Genomic DNA, 17,644 nt, shown 5'->3' with positions numbered 1-17,644 from the left:
GCTTTATATATTCTTTTCAATCTTTTCTCTCCCATGTAAAAGTGTAAAAATAGATTTTATTGAAGTTTCAGGCCATCTTTGGCGCCACAGTAGCTCGAGAAGAAACTTTTATTTTTTAAAATAAAATTGTAAATGTCCTCAGACTGTCATGTACAGGAGACTAAGCTCTTACGCTCTTTAAAAATTTTATGTGATCATAAATCTGTTCCATAGTCAAGTTACTGTTTTACAATACATTGTAACCTTTGTCTTTCTTACTTCCTCCAGTTTTCCACAGGATACATGTGGAGTTTCCTGGTTTTATTTTGATTAGGGAAAAAAAAATTGGGGTATTATTAATTTAGAAAACATCTTTCCACTCATTTCATTTATTAGTGATGTTTGCATGAATTCAGAGGGCAGCATATTTGTAAAAACAGTCAATTGTCAATCTCTGAACTGGAATTTACAAACACGATGTATGAATGTCTGGGTAGAGCAGTACTGCCGAATAGTTCTGAGGGGCTCCCCATCCCTGGGTTATCTTACCATGCGCACATGAGCCCAGACACACGCCAGTGCTGACTTCTCCAAGGATTACCTCTACTTTAGAATGATGTTTCTCATGTAGTTCCACACCTCTGGATTTTATAGCACCCTCTTTCACTGTAGCAAGCAGATTCTAATCTGGGTTAATAGAAAGTATATTTAAATTGGGAACTCTAAAAGTTATAGACTAGCTTCTGTGCCTCAGCACTATAACATGAGAATACTTTTCATCTGCTTAGAGCATTTCTCTTTCAAGAATTTTTAGGTGTTTAAAGTCATTGTCGCCATAAATCCAGTTAGCCTTGCTGGAAGCGAGTCATCAGTAATAAAGTACCTGTTTTCTAACTGACTATGTACAGATGTACACAAGCTGGAGTGAGGACATTTTCTTAAGGTGCCACGATGTATTTTTTTTTAAATTTATTGGGGTGACAATTGTTAGTAAAATTACATAGATTTCAGATGTACAAATCTGTATTACATCATCTATAAATCCCATTGTGTGTTCACCACCCAGAGTCAGTTCTCCTTCCATCACCATATATTTGATCCCCCTTACTCTCATCTCCCAACCCCAACCCCCCTTACCCTCTGGTAACCACTAAACTATTGTCTGTGTCTATGAGTTTCTGTTTCTCATTTGTTTGTCTTGTTCTCTTGTTGTTTTTGGTTTAGTTTATATACCACATATCAATGAAATCATATGGTTCTCTGCTTTTTCTGTCTGACTTATTTCGCTTAGCTTATTTCTTCATACTCTCAAGATCCATCCATGTTGTCATAAATGTTCCTATATCATCTTTTCTTACCGCTGAATAGTATTCCATTGTGTATATATACCACAACTTCTTTATCCATTCATCTATAGAAGGACATTTTGGTTGTTTCTGTCTTGGCCACCGTAAACAAAGCTGCAATGAACATTGGAGCACACGTGTCTTTATGGGTAAATCTTTACAGATTTTTTGGGTAGATACCCAGGAGAGGGATTGCTGGGTCATATGACAATTCTATTTGTAATTTTTTGAGGCACCTCCACACTGCCTTCCACAGTGGCTGCAGCAGTCTGCATTCCCACCAACAGTGTACGGGGGTTCCTTTTTCTCCACAGCCTCTCCAACACTTGTTACTATTTGTCTTGTTGATGATAGCTATTCGGACCGGGGTGAGGTGATATCTCATTGTGGTTTTTATTTGCATTTCTCTGATGATTAGTGATGTTGAGCATTTTTTCATATTTCTATTTGCCATTTGTATGTCCTCTTTGGAGAAATGTCACCTCAGGTCCTCTGCCCATTTTTCAATTGGGTTGTTTGTATTCTTGTTGTTGAGTTTCATGAGTGCCTTGTATATTTTGGATATTAGCCCCTTATCGGAGGCACTGTTTGCAAAAATCTTCTCCCATTCAGTTGGTTGTCTCTTTATTTTGTCGATGGTTTCTTTTGCTGTGCAGAAGCTTTTAAGTTTCATATAGTCCCATTCGTTTATTTTAGCTTTTACTTCCATTGTCTTTGGAGTCAAATTCATAAAATGCTCTTTGAACCCAAGGTCCATAAGTTTAGTACCTATGTTTTCTTCTATGCAGTTTATTGTGTCAGGTCTTATGCTTAAGTCTTTGATCCATTTTGAATTAATTTTGGTATATGGTGACAGATAGCAGTCCAGTTTCATTCTTTTGCACATGGCTATCCAATTCTCCCAGCACCATTTATTGAAGAAGCTGTCTTTCCTTCATTGCATGTTTTTAGCTTCTTTGTCAAAAATTATCTGTCCATATTTATGTGGTTTTATTTCTGGGTTCTCAATTCTATTCCATTGGTCTATGTGTCTGTTTTTCTGCCAATACTATGCTGTTTTGATTATTGTTGCCCTGTAGTACAAGCTAAAGTCAGGGAGTGTGGTATCTCCAGCATTGTTCTTTTTCTTAAGATTGCTTTGGCTATTCGGGGTCTTTTGTGGTTCCAAACAAATCTGATGATTTTTTTTGTTCTATTTCTTAAAAAAATGCCATTGGGATTTTGATGGTGATTGCATTAAATCTGTATATTGCTTTGGGTAATATGGCCATTTTAACTATGTTGATTCTTCCAATCCATGAGCATGGAATGTCTTTCCATTTCGTTGTGTCTTCTTCAATTTCTTTCAAAAATGTCTTAGAGTTTTCAGCATATAGGTCTTTCACATCCTTGGTTAAGTTTATTCCTAGGTATTTTATTCTTTTGGCTGCAATTGCAAAAGGAATTGTTTTTTGTATTTCTGTTTCTGAGATTTCATTGTTAGTATGTCAGAATGCAATAGACTTTTGTACGTTGATTTTGTAGCCAGCAACTTTACTGTAATTCGTTGATTGTTTCTAATAGCTTTTTGGTGGAGTCTTTAGGGTTTTCTATATATAGCATCATGTCATCTGCAAAGAGTGATAATTTAACTTTTTCATTCCCAATTTGGATGCCTTTCATTTCTTTCTCTTGCCTGATTGCTCTGGCAAGGACTTCCAACACTATGTTGAAAAGCAGAGGTGATAGGTGACAGCCCTGTTGTGTTCCTGAACGTAGAGCAAAGGGCTTCAGTTTTTCACCATTAATTATGAGATTAGCTGAGGGCTTGTCTTATATGGCCTTTATTATGTTAAGCTATTTTCCTTTTATACCTATTTTATTAAGTGTTTTCATCATAAATGGATGTTGTATCTTGCCAAATGCTTTTTCTGCATCAATTGATATAATCATATGATTTTTATCCTTTATTTTGTTTATGTGATGTATTGCATTGATGGATTTGCGGATGTTGAACCATCCTTGTGCCCTGGGGATGAACCCCTCTTGGTTGTGGTGAATAATCTTTGTAATGCATTGTTGTATTTGATTTACTAGAATTTTGTTTAGGATTTTTGCATCTGTATTCACCAGAGATATTTGTCTGTAGTTTTCTTTTTGTGTGTTGTCCTTACCAGGTTTTGGTATCAGGGTGATGTTGGCCTCATAAAATGAGTTAGGGAGTACTGTCTCTTCTTTAATTTTTTGAAAGAGTTTGAGCAGGATTGGTATTAGATCTTCTTTGAATATTTGGTAGAATTCACTAGTGAAGCCATCTGGTCCTGGACTTTTGCTTTTGGGAAGGTTTTGGATGACTGATTCAGTTTTGTTACTGGTGATCGGTCTGTTTAGATTTTACAGTTCTTCATGGTTCAGCCTAGGAAGGCTATATGTTTCTAAGAACTTGTCCATTTCTTCTAGGTTATTGAATTTGGCGGCATATAGTCTTTCATAGTATTCTTGGATGATCCTTCTTTATTTCTGTGGTGTCCATGATAACTTCCCCTTTTTCATTTCTGATTTTGTTAATTAGTGTCTTCTCTTTTTCTATCTTAGTGAGTCTAGCCAAGGGTTTGTCAATTTTGTTAATCTTTTCAAAGAACCAGCTCTTTGTCACATTAATTTTTCTATTGTCTTTTTGTTCCCTATTTTATTTAGTTATGCTCTGATTTTTGTTATTTCCTTTCTTCTGCTGACCTTGGGTTTCACTTGTTCTTCTTTTTCTAGTGCTTTAAGGTGTAACATGAGATTATTTATTTGGGATTTTTCTTGTTTCTTAAGATAGGCCTGTAATGAGATAAATTTCCCTCTTAAAACCACTTTCGCTGCATCTCCAAAATTTTGGTAGGATGTATTTTCATTGTCATTTGTTTCTATGTATTTTTTTATCTCTCCTCTAATTTCTTCTTTGACACAATCGTTCTTTAAAAGTATGTTGTTTAATCTCCATGTATTTGTGTTTTTTCCTGCTTTTCTTTTGCAGTTGATATCCAATTTCAAAGCCTTGTGATCAGAGAATATGCTTGGTATGATTTCAATCTTCTTAAATTTGCTGAGGCTGATTTTATGTCCCAATATATGGTCTATTCTTGAGAATATTCCATGTGCACTAGAAAAGAATGTATAGTCTGATGTTTTAGGATGAATTGCTCTATATATGTCAATTATGTCCATTTCATTTAATGTGTCATTTAGGGCTGCTATTTCGTTATTTATTTTCTGTTTGGATGATCTATCCATAGCTGTCAATTATGTATTTAAGTCCCCTAGTATAATTGTGTTTTGGTCAATTTCTCCCTTTAGTTCTGTTAGTAGTTGCTTGGTATATTTTGGTGCTACCTGATTGGGGACATAAATACTGATGACTGTTATGTCTTCTTGTTGTATAGTCCCCTTTACCATTCTGAAATGTCCGTCTTTGTCTCTTGTTATCTTTTTCACCCTGAAGTCTGTTTTATCTGATATCATTATGGCTACACCTGATTTTCTCTGGGTACCATTTGCTTGGAGTGTCAATTTCCACCCTTTCACTTTGAGTCTATGCTTGTCCTTGTAGCTGAGATGTGTCTCTTGGAGATAGCATATGGTTGGTTGGGTTTAGTTTTTTGATCCGATCTGCTACTATGTACTACTTTGTATTGTTATAAGTTCCCTCCATATTAAATATATCACTAATATTTTGTCAATATGTGTGCAACTTACCTTTAAATTTGAGTATAGTATATGGGACATAAAAAGGTTAACATTTTTCAGAAGTTATATTTACCAATCTTTTTCTTTATGAGTAATTTTTTGTTTTGAAAACCTTGCCCATCCGAAGATCAGATAAGATGCTAAGATTTACTTTTGTTTCATTATAAAAATATAGTCCTCATTATAGAAAAAATGGATCAGTTAAGAAAGGTACAACATGGGAAATAAAATCATGTGATATTTCTCCTCTCAGAGATAGTCAATGTGTTTTATGTAGCTATATTTAGCAGTTTTATGAAAAAAATATCACTTCTAACTAATATACAAGTTTATGTTCTTTATTTAATATAACACACACATTTCTTCTCAACGTAGTCTGTGAAAGCTTGACAATAGATTTATTTTTATAGAATATATGCTATTTCAGTTTTATTAACTCTCCTTCCCCATGTTTCTCAGCAATATTTAAACTCTCTTTAAATAAAATTATTTCTGCTACCCAGCATTTGGCTGCTGCATTCACCTGTCCATGTGGGCATTGCTCTATCAATAGTTGACACCTGTAATTTGAAGCATTAGCTCTTGAGATTTATGATTTGGTGCTGGCACTGGCAACCCTTGTTATTTGAACCCAATCTTTTCTTTAACATGTGTTGGACAGCCAATATTGGGATGCTAAAAGTTTATAGTCCACATTTTAAATGGAATAAATAAAAAGGCATTTTAAACCCATCCAAAATCCCCAAACATGGCAATCCCACTCCCAGGTATTTACAAACAAGAAACGAAAACTCCCACTCAAATGTTCATAGAAACTTTATTTGCCATGGCTTCTAACTAGAAACAACACAACTACTCATCAACTGGTGAATGGATAAACACAGTGTGGTGCGTCCATAGTATTATTCAGCAACATGAAAGAATTATTGATCACATGGAAAAAAAAGTATGAATTTCAAAGCATTGTTCAAGTAAAAGGAACCAGACAAAAAAGACTAGTACTGTTTAATGTTTATATCAGTATTATTCCACTGATATAAACATTTAGAAAAAAGGCTAAATTTTAATGACAGAAAACAGATCTTAGGCTTGAAAAGAGTGATTGATTGTAAAGTAGATCATGGTAACTTCATCGGGTTCATAAAAATATTACCACAATTATGGTTACATGATTTTATTTTAAAGAGTTATATATCAGCAACAATATTGACATTATCAACATTGGATTCCCTCCAAACACTTTTTTGTATTAGGCTAAATAAGGTGTCTATAAATGACAGAATAGCACTACAATTAATATGAAATTGATAAGGGCTACAAAATATATTTGGTTTACTTCCCACATCCTAGGAAAGTGAATAACTCTACTGATCGGGTAAAAAATAAAGTCTTCACAAGTCAGGTGGTTTCCATATTTTATTTCTAACAAAATTGAAGCAGGATATAATTTATGTATTCATTTACAGTTCATTAAATATAATTTTGATGATAAAGCACCTTGTGTTTCTTTGACATATAATGCAGAATAAGTTCAAATAATTGAAAACATTGTATAATAAAATTTATTTCCATCCTATCTACTTATTTATTTATTGAGATGGACAGGTTTTTTAGTATTTGCATTTATAAAAAATGCAACATAGGATTAGAATTGATCCTCAAAACAGTCTTATTTCAACAATACACCCATCCATTAATAACAGTAAATAATATTCATCTATAATATACAAGGTATATATTTTATTAAAATATGCATTTCTAATCATTGTTTATAAGTTTGTTATTCATCAAGTTTTGTACTATATAGATCTTTTTGATCAATTGTGTACTAATAATTATAATTATAAGTGAATCTAGAAGTAAAAACAATTTTAATATTTAGACCCTAGGTTCAGAGGCAAATTAAAACATTTCAACATCAAAATTATATTCATTTCTAGTTTTTAGTTATAGACTTATGAAAGAGAGATTGGTAAAATTTTCAGAGAATGAAAAAATTAGAATAAAATTACATGGGGAAAGTGCTATGGAAATATAAATTCAAGGAGAAAAAAATTATGTAAATTTTCTGTCTCTGCAAAAAGAGATTCTTCAATTTTTAAACAGATATTGTTACTAAGACATTTAAATTCTATTTATTCCATTCTATTTAGATTCTATTTGATACAATTTGAAATAGGATGTAGCAGTTTTATTTTAAAATGTCAATGTTTCCAAAACACTGGAAATCACATTTCTTGCAACTACTTACAATAAACATTTCAATTAATTTAAAAGTATGAGTGGGTAACTACTTTTCCATAATTATTTTAGGGGTTATTTTAGCAAAATTTTTTAATGATGATGATGTGAACTACATAACATATATTTAACATGTTTAATGTATTATGTTAACGCCAACATTATGCTCCAAAATTAAAGAATGATCAACTTAACTCTTTGTCAATTTAATAATTAATTTTTGTGATTATAGTAAAAATACATAGTCATTGAAATCAATTTGAAAATATTCAAAAGATGAATATAATAAAAAATAATCTCCAATCTCATAATCAACAACCATTTTTTAGGTTTTTAGGAATGCCTGTGTGTGTGTGTGTGTGTGTGTGTGTGTGTGTGTGTAAGCACATTCTTATAGGCTGTGATCTATACAGCCTCTTGTTTTCTAGTTTTGTCCTTAACATCATATCATGATTTTTGTAATATCATTAAATATTTTACAAAATTAAACTTTGTGTTCAATTTTTATAATTAATTATAATGATGTTATAATTGTAAGACTTCCATGGCACAGGTTCATTTTAGCATGAGTTATAATAGAAAAAATATATCATCAAAGTGGCCTATAGTAGAATGTTTAAATTTATGATGACCTAATATTCTGTTATTAATCCATTTGTAGTTACCTCTAAGTTTTATAAAAGCCTTATTTAAAAATAAAAAAAACAACTTACTTATTTTAGAGTTCAGAATGAAACAATATCCTTTTACCCCCTGCAGTTAAGGAATTCCATATATATTAATTTACCTCCTCTAAGTCTTTAAAGAGAGTCAGATGTATTATGTTTTTCATGAGTCCTTATATATTTTTTAATGATTTTTTTCTGTTTGACTAGTGACCTTTACCTTTCAAATTTGGATTTTTCTAAATAGTTTCTCAACAGTAGTATTTAGATATTAGCAGCAAAGAAAAAAACACTATTCTCTGTAAATTTTCTTATTGTAGTGGTGGTGGTGGTTATTTCTGTGTTTGTTCTATCTAGATATTTGTAGTTTAACTTTATGCATAAAGTGTCTAGATGTGGCAACCAGATTCTTCCTTCCTCTCTCTCTCTCTCTCTCTTCTGTCTCTAAACTATTAATTTTAGTTACTGAATTTTTTTAAATTTATGTTGTCATTCTTGGTTTTTATCTGGCTTATACCTGGAGAACATCTACAATGTTTACACGTTAAATCTTCCCTCTTTAATATTGTTATTATTTTTATTCCTTTCTTCTTTTCTTCATTATTTTTGGAGAACATGCAAGTTAGGGTTTCACATCACCTATTTTTCTTTTTCTTTTTCTTTTTCTGTACAGTACAGGGGGGATGACAAACACATGACCCAACCCATAGACATGTATCATATCTTTCCTACACTCACTTTTACAGCTTCTGAACTGAAGAAGTGTCTTCTCCAACTCTACTGCTGGCTTCCTCTATTCTCTGAAATTGGAATATAGCTTTTAAAAAGCTACTATTATGTATACCTCAGTATTTACTCATTACTGCCTCATATACAATATGTTAGCATTTAATAGGGTTAAGCATACCATCGAGAGTTCTCTCTGTGTTTCTCTCTCTCTCTCTCTCTCTCTCTCTCTCTCTCTCTCTCTCTCTCTCTCTCTCTCTCTCACACACACACACACACACACACTGCTGGCCATATTTTCTTAGCATCATGATATCCACAAAGCAGTACCTGCCCCACAGAAGGATGATTAACCAGTTTGATTGTTGATGTAGAAGCCTGTTTAAGTAAAATTAGCTTTTTAAATAAATAATATTTTATATAGTAGAGGTGCCATAATTCTCAGTCTAAGAACTAAGCATTATCAAACATTTTATTATTTAGGTTATTACCAAAGTTTCTTTGATCTAGTTTTCATTCCTGCTGATCCTGTAGTAAATACCCTCACATGTACAGCTGTGAGTCCTGTTTGGATATTTCTTGGAGAAAGCTTCACTAGAGTGAAAGGTAAGAAACACTTGGGGAGTAAGCTCATATGGCCCTGTTGCCCTCAGAAGGACTCTCCTGGGTTTTAAAGCATCAGCTAAAAATGAGCTGCCTTGTTTTATTGCAAAATTACCAGACTTAAGAAAAGCAATTTCAGACATCTTTTCTTCTTCCCCCATGAGAGATTAAGGATCTATCATTTTCCTTTCCAGCACTCTGTTAGGAGAAATATTGCTTAGGCAAACAAACGTGAATGCCTCTCCCAATTCTGATAAAAATCCTTTTTTACTATTGGTTTTCCTATAATTCAGAAAAATTTCACAGAAATTTCCATAAGCCATTGAGAACTACTACTTTGGTGAGAATAGCATCATGCGGCAAGGTTTTAAAACAGTACAATATTTGGAGAAACGTCATTGTTACTTTGAATCTGAGAAAACTAAAAGCAAACACACAAGTCTTAAAGTCTAAAGATGAGTATAGGTTTAGTTCCTATTCAGTCACTAACCTCATCAAAACCACTCTGTTTTCTGGTCTCCTGCCTTCCCAGCCTTTTTCTTTATTACATTTATCTGGTTGTCAGTAAGTCTTGATTAAGGTGTTAACTGGTAATTCGTTGATCAAAAAAATTGCAAGGAAAGGCATTAAAGCTGTTTTTGAACATGAAGCTTCTCTGCTCTTAGCACCATCCAGGTTACGTGCTATGTTTATACTACGTTGCTTGGAATTTGAAGGAGTTTATAATTATCGAAGTTATATATTTCAGCTGACTGCACACTCAGAAATCCAGGGGAATCTGTTGTACTTTTTAGTACACATTATTTAGGAAATTGCTTTCCCTGGTCATACTTTGGCTGATCAGTTTCAATGATTAAGTTAAATCTTTGAAAAAACCAAGGAGATTCTTGAATGGAGGAGAGAGATGATTAGATAGATAGATGATAGAAAGAGAGATGATAGATCGATAGATCGATAGATAGATCGATAGATAGAGGATAGAATTATTCCATTTCATAGATAAAACCCAGAGAACCAAACAATTTTTCTGTTCCTGAGTTAACACAGTTGTACCGTAAAATGGCAGATCAGAAATTTGTTGAATTGAGCTGATTTTTATTTTCAGCATAATATTTTTCCAGGTAACTGTCACAGCCTCCAGAGAATTGTGTATCTTCTTGAACTACAGAGTTAAACAAAATAAACTTAAAAAATGTTTGTATACTCTGTTCTTAAATTAAAATTCAGGTAACAATAACGTGTTTAACTTTTCTCTTGGGAAAGAGACCTAAAATGATTAGAGCCCTGATTCGATCCTTTTTATGGATTTTGGCTTGGTGTAAGGATCTGGGTCTTTGCTTCATTTTTGGGAAAGGCAATGTGTCTTTGTCGTGTCAACGCCTGCTGGTTGGGGTGTTATAAACAAAGGCAGTAATTTTGTTCCCAGTAGAGGCTGTAGTTTATCTGGTGTCTGGAACAGAAAGTAACAAATTCCTTAATATGAGGAGTGTGCCCCAGATCCCACTCGGTTATAGAGTGCGTTGTGTAAGTTAAGTTGCTGGTAGAACTGAGGTCTTTTTCATACTTGATTTTTTTCCCAACTTGTCCTCGAATTCTGGATCAAACTGAATTACTTTACTCTGGATATTAATGAGCGTCACCTGTGATTCTTTCTTTAAATAGAGGGAAAAAAGAGTAGTTTAAATTCAGATAAGGGTATAAAGAAAAATTACTCTGATATAACATAAGAATAACCAATTTATAAATTGTGACTTCCTATGAAAACTAATGTGGTAACTTTAAAAATAAGTTCATTTTGTATTTTTTTACTTTGAGTTCAAATGTGAACTCAGCTAGTACATGGATGTAAAAAAAAAAAATGTGGGTGCTTTCAACTCCCCCCCCCCCCTTCAGGAATCCGTTTGGCTCTTCATGGATTCTGCTGCTTAAAATCCCTTACAAGTTATTTCTTTCTCAAACACTTGTGCTTCCTATCTACCTTTTGCCCTCTTCCTCCTTCAAGACTGATGTGCTTAGGGCCAAGTTATAAGGGTTTACAGGCATTGTGCAAACCATCAATAACAAAATATACCTTTTGTAACTTTGAAAAAATTAAGTAGGGACTAGATCTACTCAACTCAGGCAATGTCAACCCCCAGTCCCCAGAACTGATTAAAAGCCACACACTAACCTTGATCTTTCAATGAAAAAAAAAAAAGAAAGAAAGAAAGAAAGAAAGAAAGAAAGAAAGAAAGAAAGAAAGAAAGAAAATACACACACACACACACACACACAGTTCAAAAAAAATGTATACACATTTTAAGAGATGGTCAGCATTGCTCAAGCAGAAGTTCGCCGTAATCAGAAGTGTCTGGACACTTCTGGACACTTTGAGCATCTCTTGTAATTGCAGAAGTCGAAACGTGACTTGTATTCATCTTTTGTTATTCATATATATTGAGTATTACAATTTTAATAGTTTTTTCCTTTCTTAAAATGTGTTTGTTTTTTTTTTGACATCGTGTGTGTGTGTGTGTGTGTGTGTGTGTGTGTGTGTGTAAATGGATATAGTTGATCAAGGGAAAGGTAAGGCAAATATCACTAGTTGCCTCCTTGATTTTATTATATTCTTCTTGCTAATTAACAGTGTTTCAATTCTATTTATGGCAGTCACAGGTTTAACACTTCAGTTTTTCTTATTTTTTTCTACTTGGAGTACAGACACAAAGGTTCTGAATTTACAGCAGCCATTTTGCAACCAAGAGGTAACCATCATGAATCAAAGGCCTATATTCTAAGTATAGCTGAGGGAAAAGAAAGGCAGGTCTTGCACCCCAGATAGCATCACTGAACTGTCACCAGCCCTGGTTTGTCCATACTGACATATTTGTTTATAGGGACAAATCAACTCCTGTTTGAAAGCTTTGGTTGTCGCAACTGAATACATTACTAACTGATAGAAAGGGCTCAACAGAAATTTGGATTTTATAATTTTATTAAATTGTCAACAACTTCCCCACTGATTTTTCTGTAGACCACCCATTTACTTGATCCACTACCTCATTCTCAGATTTTCTCATTACCTCATTTGCATTTCCCTCTCACTCAGTCGTCAATATTCAATCCCCACCTAGGCTCTAGTCTTTCACTTAATTCTAGTTTTGACTTATTCTCCTTCCTTTGATTACTCCCAACTCCAGGGAACAACTTTCTGTCCTGCCATCAGTTCCTCACCTCGTACCTCTACCTCATGTAAGAATCACCTACCCTTGTCTTCCTCTGACACCTGGGTCCTTGGATCACTTCACCTCAGTTGATCTTACTCTGGCCAGAGAAGGGATCAGGCAGATAAGGACAAAAAACATTTCCCAATAATGCCTAAAGCTGGCAGCCACCCAACGAACATTTAATGGCCAAAATAACTTGTATTTAGAATAGACTGATTTATCTTCCTTTTCAAAGTTGTGAAATCCTATGTTGGAGGTCAGTTGTCCTCTAGCCTGTGGAAGAATAATGATTCTTTACAGCCTGCTGGATGACTCTATTTTCATTTTAAGATGAGGGGCTATTTCAGGAACTGGTTCAGTGACAAAAGTTATCTTTTGCCAATTTTAAAGATAAACAGCCTCAAGCAGTCAAAATGATTTCACAAGTTTTCATGAAAAGCTATAACTCTGACTTGAACCTTTCATTAGTAATGGCTTAAATGAGTGAATTAACACATCTGGAACAAAATGCAAAAGTACTTCAGAAAATATTTTTGAAGAACTAGCAGCCATGCAGAACTATAGAATAGTGGCTTATAAATTTTTATAATTTGCAGGCTGCTTTAGATATCTAGCCTCTACTGACATGACCATCTACTGGGTTGCCTGTGCCACCCACACAATCTTCTGAAGGAGCTACCCAAAGATGCAAATGATTATAGAGCTGCCTGGGTACACCAGGAAGCCTTGGTGCAGAAGGGCAGTTCCTCCAGAAAATTCTGACAATGTCACTCTAATGAAAGATGATAGGATTAAAGATGGGCATTTGCTCCATGCCTGGTACATTAGAATCCTACCCTGGGAATGTGGAATTATAACTAAGATATTTGAGTTGCAGTATAGATATGTTTTAATAAGAGAAGTAAAAATTTGAAAGCTATTGCAGCCAAGATCTTTATGTGGCTTGTAAAGAAAAAAAAAAAAAAAAAAGTCAGGTTTCAGAGAGAGAGAAAAATATATTAGACATTCAGAAAGAATCATAAATGAGAGATGGAGAGAAATGATTTCTCGGGCTTCCCGAGGTATCCCAGCCTTTGGTGGCAGCCCATCCCCAAGTCCTAATTCACAGCTCTTACAATACTTGAAATGTCCTAATACCTTCATAATAAATTTGCTCTTTTTGCCAAATTTAGTTCCACTGGGTTCTTTTATAGACATAGTAAATTTCTATTTTCTGTAGCAAATGGCCTTTAAGCAAAGTTTGTGGAAAAATGTTTTGTTTCAGTAAGGTAGAACTATTTTTATTTCATTCATTCATTGAAAATGCTGTTTTCTATAAACCCTTGTGCTCTGTTTTAGGCATTTACAGCCTGATCACATATGGGTTCTGCAATCAAGGAACACATGGGGAGATACACATATATCTCAACTGATAGGCACATGTGGGAAGTTGTGAGGGCCATGAAAAAGGCAGAACCAACATGCTGTGGAAAGGGATTATTTCCTGCAGTGATCCAAGGAAACTTCAGGAATGGGTGGAACTTGAGTGACCAGTGAGCATAATTTGGGTATGTGGGTTTAGGAGGAAAGGATTCTTGGTAGAGAGAGTGTGAACACAACTGAAGGTAAAAAGAAGAAAGGCATATAGGCAATGGTTCAGTTTGACAGAAACAAAAGGTTTTCAAATAGACATCAAGATTAAGATTAGAAAGATAGATTAAGGCTAGAGTAATGGAGGCCTTTAAAACTCATGCAATAAATTTAGACTTTATCATGTTAGCCATAAGACGTCAATAAAGATCTCTGAGCCAGGGAATGACATCAGGAGTGACTCAGGGATGAATCAAGTGATAGCGCAAATGATGGACTAGAGGAAACTGGAGGATGCCAAGCAGAAAGCTAGTCTAGTGCTCCATTTAAGTGGTGATAGAGACTAGAAAAGGACGAATTTTCTTTAGCAACATTTTGAGGGTTTCATGGTCATTAAGGACGAGTGACTTCTTGAAGGTGTCAATCAAGGTAGGCTGTATGTAAGTTTTAGAAAGCAGCTGAGGAGGTAGGATGGTTTGCCCCCAATGGTGGGAGGTAATGGACCCACTCTTAAAGATCTGCGAGCCTAGTTGATAGAGTGTGGATGTGTATGAATAATCTGGATAGGGTATTAATAAGAACATGGAGGGAGGCAATCGAAGGAGAGTTTGTCATTATAATAGAGCAATTGTAAAGTAAAGGGATTAAGAAAACAGAAGGTAGTAGTTAAACTGAAGACAGGATGCAAATCCAAATGTCATTAATATTTTTTATTTAGTTTTGATACAGTTCTATGTATATTCGCAAATGGAATCACATTTGAATATTATCTACATATTAAAGATCTAGAGAGATTGAGAAACTTGACTAAAATAAGCCTATTTTAAGTGGTACAACTGAAATTTCATCCCATTTCCTGGTATCTTGATTATTTGGTGTCATTACTTTGCATCATATCACATGACTTCACCTCTCCAAAATTAAGGGAGGTGAAGGAACATAAACATGGAGCTAGACTAAGTGTTAATAGGAATGTTGGTTCCACAGAATACCCAGCCCTCTTAAGCCAGCCTCTTCAAGTGCTGCAACCAGATCAAAGTAAATCCCAGTTAGGCCATTGCTGTTAATAAATAATTCATTACATGAAATTAATGAATAAATGCCAGAGGTAAGAAATTATATATTTTGATATTGTGACAAAATCAATAAAATGCAACTACCAGATTGTTTTTTCCTGGTTTCATAGTTTGTTAGTTTTGTGGCTATTCATTTGAGTAACTACATCTGAAATATGAGAGTAAAAGGCTAGTGGCCATTTATTCATGTATTATAAATGCTAAATTCCAGAAGTGTGTGACATCTACATGAATATAAAACAAATTTATTGTAATTAATGTTATTACCATGAATAAGAAATAAATTCATAACATCCAATATGTAAATACTAAGCAAAGCGTGTAATTTGTCTCTTTTTGAAATTAATCTCACATTCACATTAATATGATTTATGTTATTGTAATATACACTGTGCCTCTGGAATCCGAGTGGGGATGATTAGTTCTTTATGTGACCTTAATAACAAATAATGTGCTAACAGGATCATAAATATCAACTAAAATTAATTTATATTTCTGATATTCTTAACATAGCTTCCTGAATTTGAACTTTGAATAGTAGTATAATGAATGAAAACAAGCACAAGTACCATGACATTAAAATGTCAAAACACGGGATACCTATGGTCATAGTTCAAGGAATGGATCATAGATCACAGAATGTTAGAGGAAGAAGGACCTTGGAGCTCATTCAGTTTAATCACTTCATTTTGTAAATGAGGGAAGTGAAGGCCAGAGATGCTGGGGACTTGTCCAGGGTTCAGTGCAGTTAGTTACAAAGTGGCAGTGCCAAGAATACAGCTCAGACTTGACTTCAGTGAATTGTTCTTTTCGCTACATCATGCTGCCTGAAGAATCATTTTTCATCATCTTAAAATGCTACCATATTATTTGCATTAGCAAGTGAAAAAATAATAGGTACGTGTATTTTTTTCTCTTTAAATGAGAAGAAAGCACTTCCATTAATCACAGCAAAACAGTATTTACCATAACCTGGGCTCAGATGACATTTTTGTTTCTCATCCTACAACAAACAGGCTTTCTAGATTTAAGTGCATTTTGTCACATGGATGATCTTTCTAAATGAGCTGCATTTTTAGTAAAATAAATGATTTGACATGATTATCAATTTTTATGATACAAAAGAGTCCATTGTTACAGAATTGGTATTATAACAAATTTGGAAATTAAAGTAGCACTTTTTTTTTTATGATTCAGGTATAATTTACAAAAAAAAAGCGGCATAGAGCTTAGGTGTACCCTTTGATGAGTCCTGACAATGGCATACAGTCATGTACTCCACATCTAGATCAAGATATAAACTATTTTAACACCCCTGAAAAATCCCAGTGCCCCTCCTAGTCAACAAATTCACCATCCTCCCATGGAGGAAAACCAAAATATTTTGTTCATGTCTTGATCCAACCAGTTGTTTTCATTTTTATTGAATTGTAGGAGTTTTTGGTCTACTCTGGATATAAGTTCTTTGTCGTATATATGCATTGCAAATATTTTCTGGGAGTCTGTGGCTTATCTATACACTTACTGAACAGGGTTTTTTGATAAGCAGAAGTATTTAATTTTGATGAGATACATTTTAACAATTTTTACCTGATTATTGCTTTTTATGTCCTAAGAAATATTTGTGTATTTCAAGGTATTAAAATATTCAATGTTTTCTTCCCGAAGCTTTATAGTTTTAGTTTTTATGTTTAATTCTGAGATCCATCTCAAGTTAAATTTTATATCTGAAGTGAGGTAAGAGGCAAGGTTGCTCCCCTATATCTTGATCCTGTTCCAGCACCATTTATTGAAAAGATACTTCTTTCTCCATTGAATTGATTTGGAATCTTAATTGGAACTTCAATGATGTATGTATGAGTTTAGTTCTGGACTCTCTAACCTCCTCCATCGATCTGTCAATTCTTATGTCAAAAGCTTACTATCTTTTTAGCTTTTTTATAAGTCTTCAAATCATTTGTAATTACTCAAACTTTGTTATTTTCTTTTTCAAGATGTTTTTTAAAAATTCCAATTCCTTGCATTTCCATGTAAATTTTAGAAGTAACTTGTTTTTCCATTTGAAAAAGAATGATTGGGATTTTGATTAGGATTATATTAAAACTATAGATTCATTTGAGGAAAATTGATATCTTAATAGTTCTGAATTTTCCAAAACATATAAGCATAGTATATATCTCTACTTATTTAAGTCTTTTTAAAAAATTTCTCACAGTAGAGGTTTGCAGTTTTCAGCATACAAGCGTTGTACTTAAATGTTAAGTTTATTTTAAATACTTCATGTTTTCTAATACAAATGTAAATAGTATATATTGTTAATCAGTTTCCATTTATTTGGGGCTATCATATAAAAATAAACTGACTTGGTATCCTATAATTTTGCTAAATACACTTAGTAGTTGAAGTAGCTGCTTTGTGAATTGCTTCGAATTTCTATATACACTATCATATTTCGATAAAGACAGTTTTTCTTCTTCCTTCCAATCTACATTACTTTTTTTTTTTTTCTCCTCAGCTTATTT

The sequence above is a fragment of the Rhinolophus sinicus genome, chromosome 17 (assembly GCF_057876585.1).
Source record: "Rhinolophus sinicus isolate RSI-liver-muscle chromosome 17, RSI-T2T, whole genome shotgun sequence".
NCBI classification, from domain to species: domain Eukaryota; kingdom Metazoa; phylum Chordata; class Mammalia; order Chiroptera; family Rhinolophidae; genus Rhinolophus; species Rhinolophus sinicus.
Note: the sequence above shows the minus strand (reverse complement) of the source record.